This window comes from Herpailurus yagouaroundi, unplaced genomic scaffold (assembly GCF_014898765.1).
Source record: "Herpailurus yagouaroundi ecotype Mexico unplaced genomic scaffold, PumYag 210, whole genome shotgun sequence".
Taxonomy (NCBI): Eukaryota; Metazoa; Chordata; class Mammalia; order Carnivora; family Felidae; genus Herpailurus; species Herpailurus yagouaroundi.
Genome location: NW_024412441.1, coordinates 4,364,680 through 4,384,018, shown reverse-complemented (window position 1 = coordinate 4,384,018; position 19,339 = coordinate 4,364,680).

Here is a 19,339-nt window from a genome sequence, read left to right as displayed (position 1 = left end):
TGTTGTCTCTTGTAGGGTTTTTGTTGTTTTTTTAATTTGAATAGTTTAAGGTGTCTGAAGTTGGAAATAGTTTCCTTTTTATTATATAACTGTTTATACTTGTTGATATTTTACAATGTATAATTCAAAATGACCATTAGAAGCAAAATGTGCATGACATAGTGAAGCAGCAAATGAACAGAACATTTAAGTATTATCCTTTCTCTGCAGAATTATACACATAAAGGCACATACACATAAGAAAGACTAGAAAGTTGTTCACCAAATTATGAAAAGTAGCTTTAATGGAATGTCGGGTGATATTTATAATTATTTCTATATATCATTTTGCTTTTATTTTATTTTTAAAGAGCATGTAGTATCTTTCTAGTGAAAATCTACTTTTATGTTTTTACATCACATCTTCCTAATCTAAATCTACAAATGGGAACCTTTGAATATATTCCTTTAACTATTGTTAAACAAATTTTGAGTGCCTGACCACTCTGTATCAGAAAGTATTCTGGATGCTGCAACTGCATCCAGTGTAAGGGGCTAATATTCCAGTAAGGGAGCTAGATAATGAACAAAAAAATAAGCAAGTGAATGAGTAATATAATTGTATATAGTGGTTAATATTTAAACATTTAAGAAATAACCCAGTCTGCTTCCTGCTCAGAGGAGCACCATTGTGCCTTGACTCAAAGTTTTGAGCCAATCTCTGATTCTCCTAGTCATTTATTTGCACATATTCCTTTAATATACTTTTTATACATTGATGATCTACTTTGTGAAAGGCATTGTGCTACATGCTAGGGATATGATCTTAAATGAAATATGCTCTACCTTAAGGTGCTTATAGTCCTCAATATCACAGGTGATTTTTTTCTCAAAAGAAGAATTTGACATGATCATGGCTCTTAAATTGGGAGAATCAGAGCATTTAAGCACAATTTGGGATTTTTATCAAAGTACACATGACAGACTGATTCCTTCTTACTGTATTCTACTGGATTCACACCATTATTTTGGGTTCGTATCTATGGGAGCAGAATATGTGGGTGGTGTATGCACTTTAAACATACCTTTGATGATTGCAAAATATGTCTCCAGTTGGGAACCACTGAGTTTGATCATCAATATGGCCCATTCCTGCTCAAAAATGGGACATTGCTTTAGCTTATTTAGGCAGCCAATGGAAAAAGAACTACAAAATTTATGTCTATGTCTCTATCAGATAATAAGTAATTCCTGTGAAAATACTAGTTGGAGTTACTCCCCTGAGAATTATCTGGCATGATTCTCTATGTTCAGAAATGATGCTACTGACTACTAGAAGCAAATGTGACTTCAAAGTCAGTGAGCAAAGGAAGCGAGAATATCTCCTTGAATATAAATCATAATGCCAAAACAACTTACTGAGTCAGAAGAGTCAATGGGAACACGAGTTAGCTTTATCATTTGTGTCATGAAGATAAAGCCACTGGTTAAGTTATTGGTTCACTTTTGGAAGCACAGTTTTGGTGACAAGTGTGGGCTGCTTTTGAGTTTCACTTTTCCAGAAACAAACAAACAAACAAACAAACAAACAAACAAACAAACAAGTGAGGAAGAGAGACAGGAAAAGAAGAGGGAAAAAAGCATTGTACTAGCGACATTGCTGTAATTTCATGGGGTATTTTCAGTATCTCTGCAAACATCTATTGTGTGTCCAATGTTGAACTCAATCTTTTGCCCCTTTTTCTCGGCTTGAATTCCAGGGCATGTGATAAGTTAGGAGAGTAATGACCTGGAAGATATCTGATAATTCTGTCTAGCTACCTCTAATTCCAGAATACTCCTCTTTGGACTTTTGTTTTGTTTTGTTTTAAGAGAGAAATATATCTTCATTTGTTAATTTGGTGTTATTAAAAATTTTTCTCGGGGCGCCTGGGTGGCTGAGTCGGTTAAGCATCCGACTTCGGCTCAGGTCATGATCTCACAGTTTGTGAGTTCAAGCCCCGCGTCGGGCTCTGTGCTGACAGCTTGGGGCCTGGAGCCTGCTTCGGATTCTGTGTCTCCCTCTCTCTCTGCTCCTCCCCTGCTCACACTCTGTCTCTCTCTCAAAAATAAAATAGAGATTAAAAAAAATTAAAAAAAATTTTCTTATATATAGCCATACTAAATCCTCACTGATAGAAGTGATCATGCGTGTACGTAAAGTAACCATGACAGACAAGTAAATCTTTTTAAGTTTATTTATTTATTTTTGAGAGAGAGAGAGAGAGAGAGAGAGCGAGCATGAGCGAGGGAGGGGCAGGGAGAAAGAGAGAGAGAGAGAGAGTGAGAGAGAGAGAGAAAGAGAGAGAATCCCAAGCAGGCTCTGCACTGTCAGCACTCATGAAACGTGAGATCATGACCTGAGCCTAAACCAAGAGTTGGAGGCTTAACCAACTGAGCTACTTAGGTACCCTGACAGACAGATAAATCTAATTAGCATTCTTGCAGATGCTTTTATCTAACAGAATATCCCAAGTTATATACTTAAATTTTTAAAAATCTGCACACATTAATCATTGATTAAAACAATAACAAAAATATTTGCATGTGGAGGTAAGACCAAAGAGATAAAATTCAAGAAATAGAAAGGTCTATAAAACTTTATTATAGTCATAATAATAATAGGAATGGAAATTCTAACATTAAGATTTTAAGCAAAGCATTCACAATTGAGTAATAATATTTGAATATTTATGTCACTGAAATGAAACAATGCAGAGTTGCAAAAATATATTGGCAATGTTTGATTTGTGTATGATTTTACATTTTAAAAATCTTATTGAGATATATTTGACATTCAACATTGTATAAGCTTAAGGTGTACAGCATATTGATTTAATGCATTTATATTATAATATGATTGTCATTGTAGCATTAGCTAACACGTCTATCATACCACATAATTATTTCTTCTAGTGTTGGGAACAATTAAGATTCTAGTATCTTAGCAAGTATAATGTTTATAATATAGTTTTGTTGGCTATAATCACTGTAGGGTGTATTAGGTCTCTAGGGCTTATCTACTAGTTGCAAATGATTTGCGAATAATTTTAATGGCAGATTAAGAAAGGCATGGTTTTACCTAATGTTTTTGTCACCCCTAATGTTTTGTCACATGAGGATAACTACTCATGGGTCACCTTTCTAATAGGATGGCCCTGATTGTCTACTAGATGTTTTAATGTATTGTGATTAATTTGTTTGGACAGAGAAGCATATAGAGTAAAACAAAAACTATTGAGATGGAATGAGATCCTGAAGGGACACAAAACTATTAATCAGAGTGGAAGTGTCTGTTATTCTGATGCACAGCTTTTCTAAGTTCTTTGAAGGGGATGATAAAGCACAAAGTTTGTGGCCAAGAGTCCTTGACAGGAGAGACACCATTTGATTAATGAGATATGATGTATAGTTGATTGATTTTTTAGCACATTTGGTGTTTTTCACAATGATCCATCTTAATTTTGGATACATTATCAATATATTCAGTAAATGTCGCTGATGATGCCTATCACAACAGACATGTTTTTTTCCATGAAGAGTCTAATTTTCCCCATAATTCATCATTTGTGTTTAGTTCAGACCCAGTTTTATGTAGCTTCCCATGAATATTGATCTTGAAAGAGAGAAGAAAAGCTCTTTTACTACTGTCTTTTATTTGTTAATAATTTTATTTATTTGTTAATATTACATCTACTGTATAATAGTGCGTCATTGAATCTATCACATACAATGTTAGATTACTTATAAATTGTTTGCATATCTTTGGGCTTGCTTTTGGACTTCTTTTTCTATTCCACAGGTCAGTCCTTGCATTTGTACTCTACTAAGTTAATACAGCATGATAATAATTATTATCTGATAAGACAAGGACCCCACTTGTTTTTCTTGCTCTTAATACTCAGGTTCTTTTAGGGACTTTAACTTCCTACAAAAATTCTACAACCAGCTTCTTAAATTCCTACCCCAAAAGTGACTTAAGTTTAGAATTATCATAAATTTGTAGATCAGATTTTGAGCAAGTGGTACCTTTATGCTTTTAAATCTTCTAATCCATGAATAAAATACATACAGGTATTGATTTAGGTGTTCTTTAATCGTTTTCAAGAAAATGTAATAATTTGGTCTATAAAGTCCCTGTGGGTTTTTTTTTCCAGATTTATTTCTGGAAATATATTTATATTTTATTATTTATATGTTATATGTTTTATTTATATTTTAGTTGCTAAAGTTATATTTTTATCTGTTCCTATAATACAGAAATACAATTATGTTTGTATTTTCTTTCTCTATTCAAAATTTGCTAATCTCTCTTGCTAATATAATATGTCCTTAAAATTGTGGGAGGCAACTATGTAGAGCAGGGGATACAAAATCCAGTCTGCAGACCAAATCTGGCCTGCTCTTTGTTTTGTAAATAAAGTTTTACTGGTACACAGTCATGCTCATTTGTTTATGTATTATGTATGGCTCTTTCCATGATACAGATTTGAATAGCTATAGCAGAGACCAGACAGCAAAATATTTACTATCTTGTTCTTTACATGAAATGTTTGCTGACCTCTGATGTAGATAGTCATATCTAACTCTCCCCCACAAAAAAAATCCACAAAACTTTATTTTTTCTTTGCAATCCTTACACCTTTTAATTATTATTCTTATTAAAATGAAAGTGTTTCTTAAATTTTTTTTAATGTTTATTTATTTTGAGAGAGAGACAGAGTGTGAGCAGGGGAGGAGCAGAGGGGGAGGGAGACACAGAATCTGAAGCAGGCTCCAGGCTCTGAGCTGTCAGCACAGAGCCCTATGTGAGGTTGTAACTCACCAACTGTGAGATGATGACCTGAGCGAAGTCAGGCGCTCAACCGACTGAGCCACCAAAGTGTCCCGAAAGTGTTTCTGTTATGATATTGTGTAAAAATGTTCATATTGGGTAACCATTTCTTGTTCCTGCACTATACAGAATTGCTTTCACCATTATGCCACCAAATATGGCAACACTATAACTATGTAAATCAGGCTAAATTCACTTTTATTCCTAATTTGAATTTTGACCAATGCCTTTCTGCATATATACTGAGATGGTCATATATTATTTATACTTTTAATATTTTAATATGGTAATTTATAATAATTAGTATTCTAACATGTCAAAATTGTATACCTGCTCTAAAGTCAACTAATTATATTGTATTATCTATTTTAGAAAAAAATGTATTAGTGAATTTAGTTTTATAATTTTTTGAGGTAATGTTTATAACTGAGATTGTTCTCTAATTTTCATTTCCCATATTGTCCTTCAGTGGGTTTTGCCATCAAGATATAATAACTATCAAATGCTTAAGATTCAAATCATTTCCTTTATGCATGTTTATTAAAATTCACTATTTGGGACTGGAGTTTTCTTTAAGATAAGATGTTTTAACTACATTTTTAATAATTCAAGTGACTGTAGAACTATTCAGGTTTTCTACTACCTTTAAAATTTTTTTTTATTTTATTGTGGTAAGAAGACTTAATATGAGATCTCTCTTTTTTAAAAAAATTTTAACGTTTATTTATTTTTGAGAGAGACAGAGGCAGGGGAGTGGCAAAGAGAGAGGGAAACACAGAGTCTGAAGCAGGCTCCAGGCTTTGAGCTGTCAGCACAGAGGCCGACTAGGAGCTCAAACCCACAAACCACAAACCACAAACTGCAATATCATGCCCTGAGCCAAAGTTGGATGCTTAACCAAATGAGCCACCCAGGCACCCCCGATATCTACTCTCTTAATACATTTTAAAGTTTATAATATAATAATGCTGAATATACATACAAGGTTGTACAGAAGATCTCTAAAACTTATTCATCTTGCAGAACTGGAACTTTAAAATGCCCATTTGTTGTTAATTTTCCTTTTACCCTTACTTCCAGCCCCTGACAAGCAGCATTCTGCTCTTTCAGTTCATGAATTTGACTGTTATAGATACCCTACATGAGTAGAATTATGCAGTATTTGTCTTTTGACCATTTGTATATCTTCTTTGGAGAAATGTCTCTTCAAGTCCTTAGCTCACTTTGTAAGTGGGTTGTTTGGATGCTCAGATGATTGACTTCAGTATTTTATCTTTATTTTTTTAAGTTTATTTATTTTGAGAGAGAGAAAGAGAGAGAGAGCAAGTGGGGGAAGGGCAGAGATAGAGGGAGAAAGCGAGAATTCCAAGCAAGCTCCACATCTCCAGCACAAAGCCCGATGCAGGGCTCAAATTCATGAACCATGAGATAATAACCTGAGCTGAAAACAAGAGTTGGATGCTTAACTGACTGAGCCACCCAGGCACCCCAGTATTTTAGCTTTAACTTGAATTATCATCCTAGTTGTACTCCACAGTTTTAATATATAATATTTGTATTATTCTTCAATTCTTGATTTCCCTTTATTCTCAATTTTGCTTTTTTTGTTTTTAATTTTGAGACCATACCTTTAAATATGTACAACTGTAATTCTATATTTCTGGTGACCTAAAACGTTGGTCATTCTAAATTAACCTTCTTTTATCTGTAGTAATGATTTTTCCCTTGTATCTGTTTTATCTGATATTATCTGGTCATACCTATATCATTCCATCAAGCCAACTGTCAGTTACCATTTCTTGGTGTATCTTTTCTCTCTCTCTTTACTTTCAAACATTCTGTATCTGTATGTGATAGATAATGCTCTAGAATTTTATTTTAGTTTTAAAAAATATTTTTAATGTTTATTTCTATTTGAGGGAGGGGGGGGGGGGAGGGGCAGAGAGAGACCAAGACAAAATCTGAAGCGGACTGCAGCCTCTGAGCTGTCAGCCCTGTGCTCTAGAATTTTAAATATAACATTTATTCCATTTTATTTTTTGTAATTATTGATATATGTGAATTTAAAACTATTAATTGTGCTGCTTTTGCCCTACCTTTATTTTTCTTCATTTTTGCCTTTATTTGAATTTCAGGCTGTGATTTGTTTTTCATAGATTTTTCTCCCATTTTTACTAGTTTGGAAGCCATAGACTATTTCTGTTCCTCTAGTGTTCATATTACAGAAATTTTACAACATACATCATTCATCAGAATGTATTGTCATATGATTATTGGTACCTTAAGCATTTTTATGGAAAATGCAAGGAAGTTAGAAAAATTAATTATTTTTAACCTCCTGCTGACCTATGTTTTGGTTTTTGTGCATTCATACATCTAAATGTGTGGAAGTACATACCTGCCCCCCCAAACATTGTTTTATACATAATTGTTTGTGTATATTTATCTACACGCTTACCATTGATTTTCTCATCTTTCCTTCTGGCTTCTTTAAGCTTTTACCTGTTGTCATATTACCTTCAGCTTAAACTACATGTTTTAGAATTTTCTTTAGTACTGATCTAAAATTCGTCCACTTTTTGTGTCATTATTTATCTTAATTCTTTAAAAGTATTTTGAGGACCACAGAATTACGGTTTGACAGTTAACTTTCTTTCAAGCTATTTACATGTCATTCCATTATCTGTAGCAGTCCAGTATTACAGTTAAGAAGCCTGCTGTCATCTTTCACTCTTTTTAGATTCTCTTTTCTTTTCTTTCCTTCTTTTTTTTAAAGGGCTTTCCTATGATGTTTATAGGGGTGGATTCTTTTTTAATCAAACTTATTTGAATGTTGAATCTTTGAATTGATGTATTTGTTTTGGAAATTCCTTAGGTGTGGTCTCTTCAAGCATTGCCTTTGCTTCATTTCTTCTCTCCTCATCTTCAATTAAAGAGACGTTTGATAGTCCTGTTTTATTCTCTCCTCATCTCCCTTTTCCAGTCTTTAACTTTTAATCTCTTTATACACATTATGAATAGTTTCTGATCTATTTCTCAGTTTACCGCTTTTCTGTCCACTGTGTTTAATAGAGTATTAAACTTGTCCATGGAATTCTGTTCATTTTTTTCCCCCATTCTGTTGTCTGTTGTTTGAATTGGGTCAATTATATATTTATCTCCTCTCAAGCTTACTGAGTTTATCTCTCATCTCCACTCTACTATTGAACCAGTTCACTGAGTTTTTAACTTCAGCTATTGTATTTTTCAGTTCTTTATTTTCAACTTGGTTCTTTTTTTTTTTTTTTTTTTTTTTTTTAAGACACAGTGCAAGCAGGGAGAGGGACAGAGGGATAGAGAGACAGAATCCTAAGCAGATCCCATGTTCAGCACGGACCTTGACACGGGGCTCGGTCTCATAACCTCAGGATCATGACCTGAGCCAAACAAAGACTGACTGAATCACCCAGGCACCCCCAATTTGGTTCTTTTTAAAGAAGTAACTACTTTATATTTTAGAATAGGTTTAGATTTACAGAAGAACTGTGAAGATAACATTGAAAGATCCCATCCTTAGTTTCCCCTATAATGTTACATATTAATATGGTATATTTTGAAAATTTAATGGACCAATATTGATATTATTATTAACTGCATTCCATAACTCAATTAGAATTTTATAGTCTTCATGTCATTTCACTTTTCTGTTCCAGAATCCCATCTATGGTACTACTTTATTTGTTGCTCAGGCTTTTCTAGCTTTGTATATTAGAAGCTTTGTCAGTTGTCCTCTCTGTCCCATTGATACATTCTCACCATTATTGAGTTATTTTAACCACTCTACTATTTCCTAAAAGATTAGCTCCATGCTCAAGCCTGCTAGACACCACCTAATAGGTGACTCTCTGATTGGACGTAATGAAACAGGGACCGTGGCAGTGTGTGTGTGTGTGTGTGTGTGTGTGTGTGTGTGTGTGTGTGTGTTTCTCCATTGATGTTTTTCAGGTTTGAAAAAATATTTGTTTAAATATTTTAAAGACTAGGATGATGTTGCCCAAGTAGTTGTATAGAAAAGTGTTTTTTGACATGATATGATGGATCTTATTCTGCCAAAATTTGATGGTTTTACTAAGAAAAAAAAATGCCACATCAAATTTGTAAGCTGAAGACTACTATTACTTTACAGATATAGAAAGTGCTACAAAAATGAAAGAATCTTAACTTTACGCAGAACCCACTATATTCAGCAGATAAACTTCAGCATCTAAGTAAAAATAAGCCCAAAGTTTCAAAGGGCAAATTCTAATACTCTTATATTCTAATTAGTTTGAGCAAAAGCTTTGCTATAGATATTGTGAATTGATATTAAAAGTGAGTTGTCTTATTTTTATTTAATAAAACTCATAAAGAAAAATATATTCTTTTTAATTGACTTCAAAGGGCAAATCAAGTATCATTTTCTTATATAGAATATGAACTCAAGCTTTCTTTTTTCAAAAAATGTTTAATATTTATTTATTTTTGAGAGAGAGAGAGAGAGAGAGAGAGAGAGAGAGAGAGAGAGAGAGAGAGAAAGAGAAAGCAGGGGAGAGGCAGAGAGAAAGGGAGACAAAAAGTCCAAAGCAGGCTCCAGGCCCTGTGCTGTCAGAACAGAGACTGAAGTGAGCTTGAACCCACAAACCATGAGATCATGACCTGGGCCAAAGTCAGACACTTACCCAACTGAGCCACCCAGGCACTCCTCAAGCTTTATATTCTTGACCTCATGTTTGGAAATACCTTAGAAACTTGGAAGAAATTTTTCTGTTCTTATAGCAGTTGTCAAAAGATCATCAAGAGAATTTAGAACTCAAGTGTGACTTATTTGCCAACTTGCAAATTAAATCACTTCATACCATAAAATCTATTCTTTTTTAACCTCAATAAATGCATGCGGTTTTTAATTTTTTTTTATTTTTTTATTTTTTGGTTTTTGGTTTTTTTTTTTTTTTTTTTTTTGGCTGTCATTCCTCCTTACACCTCTTTTATGTTAAGGAATAACAAATTGCTTTTTTATGGGTTTTTCACTTTGAAAAAAAAGCAGACCTAAAAGGTAACACAGAAATTGATTCCATTTAATAAGCAACTAGAGAGAAAACTTAGGCCACAACAGTATCAAGGCTTATATTATTATCATATGATGCATATTTAAAGAAAATAACTTGGAAATATGGAAATGATTTTACTGTATTTCATTTGTGTTTATTCACAATATTTAATTCATTTTGAAGTACTTTTAAATGGGATTGTGAGTTTTTACATTTTTCAGAAAGTAGGCATGAGTTCTCAATCTTAATGGCTTTCATTAAAACATTTCTAATTTTAAAATTAGTAGATAGTGACAGGCAACTTAATGCTTTTAAATTCTTATAGAAAAATAAATAATAAAAATTAACAAATGAAGTATTTAAAGCAAGATATTATAAAATATAAAACAAAATAACTCTAGTACTTGGGAATTATGATTAACAAATAAAGTATAAAATATTAAAGAATAAAAACAACGAAGTTGGTAAATCAATAACTGACTTTTAAATTTCATAACAATATTGACAATATGTGGCTAATCCAGTCAAGGAAGCAAGAAAAAAATCTATAACATAAAATCAGAAATGTAGATATTATTACAATAAAGGAAGCAATAAAGTGCATTATAATGAAAAACTGTGTTTATCTGTATATAAGTAAATTTTAAATCTCAACATAGTGGATAATAACCAATATTTATTGATTCATGACGGGTCAGTAATTTGTATTTTTTTTATTATACAATTTATTGTCAAATTAACTAATATACAGGGTATATGGTGTGCTCTTGGCTTTGAAGTAGATAGCCATGATTCACCACTTACAAAAATCACCCAGTGCTCATCCCAACAAGTACCCTACTCAATGCCCATCACCCATTTTTCCCACTCCCCCACTCCCTCCTACCCTCAGTTTGTTCTGTGTATTTAAAAGTCTCTTATGGTTTGCCTCCCTCTCTCTTTGCAACTACATATTTTTTTTTCTTTCCCTTCCCCCAAGTCTTCCATGAAGTTTTTCAACTTCCACATATAAGTGAAAACATATGATATCTGTCTTTCTCTGACTGATTTATTTCACTTAGCATAATACCCCCGAGTTCCATCCATATTGTTGCAAATGGCAAGAGTTCATTTCTTTTCATTACTGAGTAGTATTCTTGTGTGTGTGTGTGTGTGTGTGTGTGTGTGTGTGTGTGTGTGTGTATGCGTGTAGCCCTGCTACAAACATTGGAGTACATGTGCCCCTATGAATCAACACTCCTGTATCCTTTGGATAAATTACCAGTAGTGCTATTCCTGGGTTGTAGGGTAATTCAATCATTAATTTTTTGAGGAAACTCCATACTGTTTTCCAGAGTGGCTGCACCAGTTTGCATTCCCACCAACAATGTAAGAGAGTTCAGTGGGGCAGTATGTTGAATTGTTGGGATAAAATAAGTCATGTACCAAAGTTGCAATATAATCTGTATTGTAGGAATTAAATAGGTAAAAGTGAAAGAAAAACACCTAAAAATCAAAGAATTATGAAAGTATGAAAAACCAGGTGAATAATTATTTGATCTAAATTTGAGAGCATAATAATATATATCTGGCATTTTAAAAAACACCCCAAATATATCTTCAAAACCCTAGTATTTACAGGTAATTATAAACCATTAACCACTACACAGTATTAAATTTTATGATTACTTTCTAAAATAAGGTTATAGTTGCATGATTTATCTTATTAATGTTCATGTGCTCAAAATTTTATACAGATAGAGAAATGTTTGGGATCAACTGGGCTTAGTGTCTGGCTAGGTAAGTGTGTTGAAAGGAAATAAGAGCCAAAAAGTTAAGGATATTTGTAAGAAGGAAATCACGGCAGACCTCCCTGTCTCCCTCTCTCTCTGCTCCTCCCCTGCTAACACACACACTCTCTCTCTCTCTCTCTCTGTCTCTCAAAAATGAACAAACATTAAAAAATTATTTTTAATAAAAAAAAGAAAAAGAGGGGCACCTGGGTGGCTCAGTCGGTTAAGCGTCCATCTTCAGCTCAGGTCATGATCTCAAAGTTAGTGAGTTTGAGCCCTGTGTCGGGCTCTGTGCTGACAGCTCGGAGCCTGGAGCTGCTTCAGATTCTGTGTCTCCTTCTTTCTCTGCCCCTCCCCTGTTCATGCTCTGTCTCTGTCTCAAAAATAAATAAATATTAATAAAAAAAAAAAGAAAAAGAAAAGATAGGTTAGGGGCTGATATTCAGTAGGAAACCTGTGTGAAGTTTAGTTAGGCTGAGGGGAATATTAAGGTTACCTGATCAGATGTCAGCTTAAATTTTCCTAAAAAAATATGACTCTAAAGAATGACTGCTAACAAGAAAAAGAATTGGGGAGCAGGGGATATTTTGGCCAAGAAATTCCAAGCAGAGGAAAACAACCGACGGAAAGGCAGCTGAATCTATAGAAGAGAGGAATGATGAGCCGTAAAGCAAAATTGGAGGAAGATGTCTGACTTGCACCCCCAGGAAAACCTTATAGGAGTATTTCAGGGCAGAAGTGTCAACAGAATCAAATACTGCTCATAGTTAAGAAAGATTAGGATAAAAATATCCCACTGAAGTTACTTCTGTAGAAATAATGGGAACATTAGCAAGAGCTATATTGGAGGAATGACAGAGGCTGAAGCCACTTTGAAGTAGGCTTTTGAGTGAGTGTAAGCTTAGGAACCAGAGAGGTAAAGAAACAAGATGTAGATTTACTCGTCCAAGATACTTTCTTATGAAAGTCAAGAAGTTACGTCATAGCGAGGAGAATGTGGTATCAAATTGTTATTGGTTTGTTTACTTTTGTCTGTTACTATTTTTGAGAAGGTAGGAAGTTGAATACATTTAAAAGTTATGAGAGAGATCCTTTTGTGATCCTTGTTTGTGTAAAGAAACAAGATGTAGATTTACTCATCCAAGATACTTTCTTTTTTTAAAAAAAATTTTTTTAACGTTTATTTATTTTTGAGACAGAGAGCGACAGAGCATGAACGGGGGAGGGTCAGAGAGAGGGAGACACAGAATCTGAAACAGGCTCAGGGCTCTGAGCTGTCAGCACAGAGCCCGACGCGGGGCTTGAACTCACTGACCGTGAGATCATGACCTGAGCCGAAGTCGGACGCTTAACCGACTGAGCAACCCAGGCACCCCCAAGATACTTTCTTATGAAAGTCAAGATGTTACATCATAGCGAGGAGAATGTGGTATCAAGTTGTTATTGGTTTGTTTACTTTTGTCTGTTACTATTTTTGAGAAGGTAGGAAGTTGAATACATTTAAAAGTTATGAGAGAGATCCTTTTGTGTGTTAGAGGTTGATTATGTAAGAGAACTTTGTATAAAATTTCTAAAAATATAGGCGAGAACAGGATCTAATATAAAGGCAGAAAGATTAGTCTTAGATGAAAGATGGGAAGCTTTTCATGAGAGTGGAAGGGATTAGAATGAGTACAGATGTGAGTAATTTTGTAATTTGGTAGCAGAAAGAGGAAGATGCAATCAGAGGGTGAAACAAAAGATTAGATCATCTGCTTAGAGTGAGAATGGTATCCAATAGTTGATAGTCATATATTGTGATATACATTTTGCACCCTTTTGAGATTTATAATTATTGGGAACTATTTTGGCCTCTTGGGTGGCAGTTTTCAAAACTTCTACTTTGGTATATATACAAATATATATACAAATATACAGTTTTGTCGACCCAGGGTTGGTATTTTTCCATATTGAATGGGGGGGAAAAACAAACCCAAAAAACAAAACAAAACAACAACAAAAAAAAAACAGCAATACAATGGATTGCATATTATTGACCAATTTCTTAATTAATGACCATTTATTTTAGGGGAAAATGTGAAAAATAAGAGGTTGGTTCATTGTGAAAAGTGGAGATGTTAATTGACTAGATATCTATTGTAAGAAGATTAAAGCATACTCCTAGTAAGTGAAGTAGAACCAGAAAGATGGATTAATTATGTTCCCTGAGGAGGATGTCCAAATTAATGATCTCAGAGGCCATTGAAAATTCCAATATATGGCAATGAAATTGGCTGTCTGAGGTAGAGAAGAGAAAATATTTTGTTGAAAATAAGAAGGTCAAGAAATTTAGTGGCTAGAGCGTTAGAAGAATCACCCATTTTAGATGCTGAAGTCAACAAGGAAAATAAAATAGTAAGAATGGGAATCTTCAAACCAGAAGTCAAGTCTTCAATAAATGATAACTTATCCAAAAGTACACTGGTAATAGCAAGAGGAGCAATTGAGATAGCCAAATAATTTGAACATCGAAGAGAAGAATATTTTTTTCCAGAGGACAGGTGGAGAAAACATCTGTAATAAGCAAGAGGGAGCAAGGAGAATACCACAATGCCTCCTGAACCTGAGATATTTAATGATGAGAGAGAAAAATAAGCCTGTTATTGGGAGGGGTCTCAGGAATAAAACAGTGAACATTATTTCATTTGAGGCAAGAGTAAAAGAGAGTTTTTGAGAAATATGTAGTCACGTACAGTGTAAAGGATAGAACTTCTGGGGAGCCTGGGTGGCTCAGTAGATTGAGCATCCAACATCAGCTCAGGTCATGATCTCATGGATCTCAGAGCCATGTCAGGCTCTGTGCTGACAGCTCAGAGCCTGGAGCCCACTTCAGATTCTGTGTCTCCCTCTCTCTCTGCCCCTCCCCTGATCATGCTCTGTCTTTCTCCCTCTCTGTCTCGAAAATAAATAAAACATTAAAAAAATTGTAGAAAAGGATAAAGCTTCCAAAAACCAGAGTGAAGTTTTTTTTTTTCTTAATGTTTATTTATTTATTTTAGAGAGAGCACAAGTGGGGGAGGAGCAGAAAGAGAGGAAGACACAGAATCCCAAGCAGGCTCTGTGCTGATGCAGGGCTTGAACTCATGAACCGTGAGATCATGATCTGAGCAGAAATCAAGAGTCGGACACTTAACCAACTGAGCTACCCATGTGCCCTTAGAGTGAAAGTTTTGAGAAAGAGGAGAAAGGAAAATGAGGGACAAAGCAAGAAAGTGAGGAAAGGAGAATGCAAAGATAAGGTGATATTCTGTAGATTAACTGAAAATAAGGAAACTAGGCTTAATTGAAAGAATTTTTGATAGCCTTTGAAAGGACAATGAAAATTTAGTGCATTTTAGTCCCAAAATCTTAGCTCAGGGATGTGGGGTTTGGCCCGGGCAATATTGTCCTCTTATCTGCAGCATATGGTGATATAGCAGGTAAACCCCCTTGCTTTTCTTGCCTGTAGACTACACTTTCACCGTGGTGTATGAACATCAGGCATTCAGATATTCTGTTAAAAGGTGCGTCATAAACTATAAAAATAAACATGTCTGGTAAGATCCATCTTTATCTCACAACTTAAATGTGTATATTTAAGAGAATGTGTATGTTGAAAACAAGATTGTGAGATGGCTTTGAAAATAAGTGTTTTAGGTCATTTTTAAAAGTATGGCTTCTGAATGTTGGTCAATTAGAGGGAATGCCAGTGGCCCTGGAAGCATAATAATCGATCCCTACTATGTGACCTTCATTGGAATGGAAAATATGTCTTGTCTTACCTTTCTAATTTAGCGCTCAACAAGAGTGGTGAGTGGCAAGTTTCAGGCATTGACTTGAATGAGATTAGACTGTGGACCTTACATGTGAAACCATTGTTTGTTTTCTGTGATGGTGGCATTTGAATACCTATGATGTGTCCCAATCATCATTTAAAATATACTGCCAGAATTTGTAGCCATTTACTAATTCTTGCCTAATGGTAAGAAGGAAAGAACTTACATTTTGTTTTTAATAAGGACTTGAATTTTTTATTCCATATGCTTTTTTATTGCTGTACCACAACATTTTAACTTTTATTACACGTACATACTAATTATATCAAAACAAGAAGATAAAAATATACTTTAAATGTCTTACTTTTAAGGCACATTGGAGTGAAATATTTTGTTAATGAATTAGAGGGCAAAGCCTTTTGCTTATTATGAGGTGACAACATAGCTTGCTAAAAGAAAACAATATATATACATCGACATTATCAGACCAAGCCCTCATCACACATATCCTCAATTCATGGTAAAGGAGTGGTCAGAAAAATTAGAAAACAAATTCCAAAGGTTGTCTTTTAGTCTTGTTGATTGTTTCCTTCACTGTGCAGAAGCTTCTTATTTTGATGAAATCCCAACAGTTCATGTTTGCTTTTGTTGCCCTTGCCTCAGGAGAGATATTTAGTAAGAAGTTTCTACAGTCAATGGTAAAGAGATTACTGCCTGTAACCCTCTAGGATTTTGATGGTTTTCTGTCTCACATTTAGGGAGAACATATTTGCAAATGACATAGCTGACAAAGGGCTAGTCTCCACAATCCATAAAGAACCCACCAGACTCAACACCCAAAAAACAAACAATCCAGTGAAGAAATGGGCATCCATATGCTTTTTAGCAAGTTAAGTGTCACTGTACCCCAGTTTATTTATCTCTAATAGAAAGTTATTCTTTTCTCAAAATTTGTTTTGAAAGGTTTTGACTAAAAATAGCACCCAGGAAAAGCACTGACTTATATAAAACACTCAATTACTTGTTAGTCTTTTCAACGTGAGTATCTCTGTTCTTTTTTTTTTCTTAATTTTTTAAGATGTTTATTTTTTATTTTCAAGAAAGAGAGAGAGAGAACGTGAGTAGGGGAGGAGCAGAGAGAGAGGGAGACACAGAATCTGAAGCAGGCTCCAGGCTCTGAGCTGTCAGCACAGAGCTCGATGCAAGGCTCAAACCCACAAACAGTGAGGCCATGACCTGAGCCGAAGTCAGATGCTTAACCGACTGAGCCACCCAGGCGCCTCAGAACATCTGTGTTCTGATTACATAGTTTTAATGTTACAAGAGCTAAACCTATATTATAACATTTAATAAAGCAAGAGATAATTTTGTGGTCCCATTTCAAGTGAGATATGCCTTCTATGTACACAGGCATTCTGTTTTTGACCTTTCAGTAATAATGTAATAATGATATTCTAATCTTAGTGTATAGAAAGTGGAGTAATGTTTGTTGCTTTTCTCAGGTTGTAGATATCAATAAAGTTATTTTTTTTTAATTTTTTTTTCAACGTTTTATTTTATTTTTGGGACAGAGAGAGACAGAGCATGAACGGGGGAGGGGCAGAGAGAGAGGGAGACACAGAATCGGAAACAGGCTCCAGGCTCTGAGCCATCAGCCCAGAGCCTGACGTGGGGCTCGAACTCACGGAGCGCGAGATCGTGACCAGGCTGAAGTCGGACGCTTAACCGACTGCGCCACCCAGGCGCCCCTAAAGTTATTTTTATAATTAGCTTAGGTAGAAATTTAAAGCACTGATAAAAATCAGTAATATTATTTGTCATTGCTGCTATGAAAGTTAGATACTATAGATTCTTATATTTTAATGTAGCAGTTCCTAGCAATGGTTAGTAAAGAAAAATCATTCCATTTAAGTATCATTTTTATTTGTATGGTAATTAAGTGAACAAGGACCAAAGCTTATATTTAATATGCATAACAAGCAGAAACATTAGAGTAGTAAACAAATTTAAAAGGTATTATTATTCATTACCATACATATTGTGGTTTGGAAACATTAATGGTAAAAATGTTAGGGAATTACAGTTGGTAACTATATAATACCAAGTAGTAGAAATTTTAATTTCACACATGAACCAAACTTGTGGTTTGAATCATTTTATAGGCAAACATTTGATTCTATGTTGTTTGTTTGTAATGCAAGTTTGTTATAAACAGAAAGTACTAGTCTTTCATTTTCTACCATGGCACATGGTCAAGCAAACACTGTACCTGTGAGACCTAGTTAAAGCCTATAGTTAACTCTGTCCTGTGTGTGTGTGTGTGTGTGTGTGTGTGTGTGTGTAGTTAACCCTGTCCTTGTGTAATAAATCATCAAAAAATACAAAATCATATGATAGTTGGAAATATATGCAAAATCAAATGGGCAACTAGGGTAAGGAATACCTACATCTTCCTGGGAAATTCCAGGAAGGTTTCACAAAGGAAGCATTGATCAAAAATAAGATTTGGTAGACCTGATATTTCTTAATTAGAGGAAATATGGGAGGACAAATTGTACCTGGGGTATAGAAGCATGAGAGAACATGGCATGTTCTGATTTTTTTATGGTTTGAGTACAGGATTATTAGGGGAGAATAACAGTTAAGCAGGAGAAAGGTGGTATACAATTCTGTAACTCATGCTAAAGTATGTAGATGTAGAGGTCGAGCTAAAGCTAATGATGCATCCTATTGTTTCCTTTCTCTGGAGAACCCTGACTAATAACCTTTTCTGTTCTGTTATTTTTCTCTTCTCTGGCTTGCTTGCTTTCTCTCTCTCTCTCTCTCTCTCTTTTCCTTCCTTCCTTCCTATCTATCTATCTATCTATCTATCTATCTATCTATCTATCTATCATTGGGAGAATGAGACAAGAGAGGGACATGGCAAAGGACGAGAGAGAGAGAGAGAGAGAGAGAGAGAGAGAGAGAGAGAGAGAGAGACCAAAAAAAGAGAAACACCAGATTAGGAAGGGAAGATTATTGTGAGTGGCCTGGATAGTTGAGATCCTATAATCATGTGGAGGCTTTTCTAAGATAGTTTTGAGTACAGTTACTTGATCATTTCTAATCTGATGTTGGTATGATGCTAAACTTTTGATTCTATAAATTGAGTTATAATCCTTTATTTGACCTTTAAGCTTGGTGTTTGAAATTGTTCTCTCTGTGGATTCATCTTGGAATTGTATTTTCTGGCTTTTCCTCTTCAGAGCACCTTGGATTTACACTATATACTAGTTTCTATCCTCAATCTTAGTCCACCTATTTGAGCAGTCAATACTATCTTTTTAAAAAATTATTTGATATTTTTTTTTTAAATTTACATCCAAGTCACTTAATATATAGTGTAATAATGAATTCAGGAATAGAGTTTAGTGATTCATCACTTACATGTAACACCCAGTGCTAACCCCAACTGTCCTCCTTAATGCCCTTTGCCCATTTTGCCCATCCCCCTACCCAACACCCCTCCAGCAACCCTCCGTTTGTTCTCTGTATTTAAGAGTCTCTTACGGTTTGTCTCCCTTTCTGTTTTTATATTATTTTGGGTTCCATTCCCTTATGTTCATCTATTTTGTATCTTAAACTCCACATGTGAGTGAAGTCATGTGATATTTGTCATTCTCTGACTTATTTTGCTTAGTAATATACACTCTGGTTCCATCTATGTTGTTGCAAATGGCAAGATTTTATTCTTTTGATTGTGAAGTAATATTCCATTATATATCATATATTATATATATGATATATATAATATTGGATTATTATATATATCATATATTATATATATGATATATATAATATTGGATTATTATATAT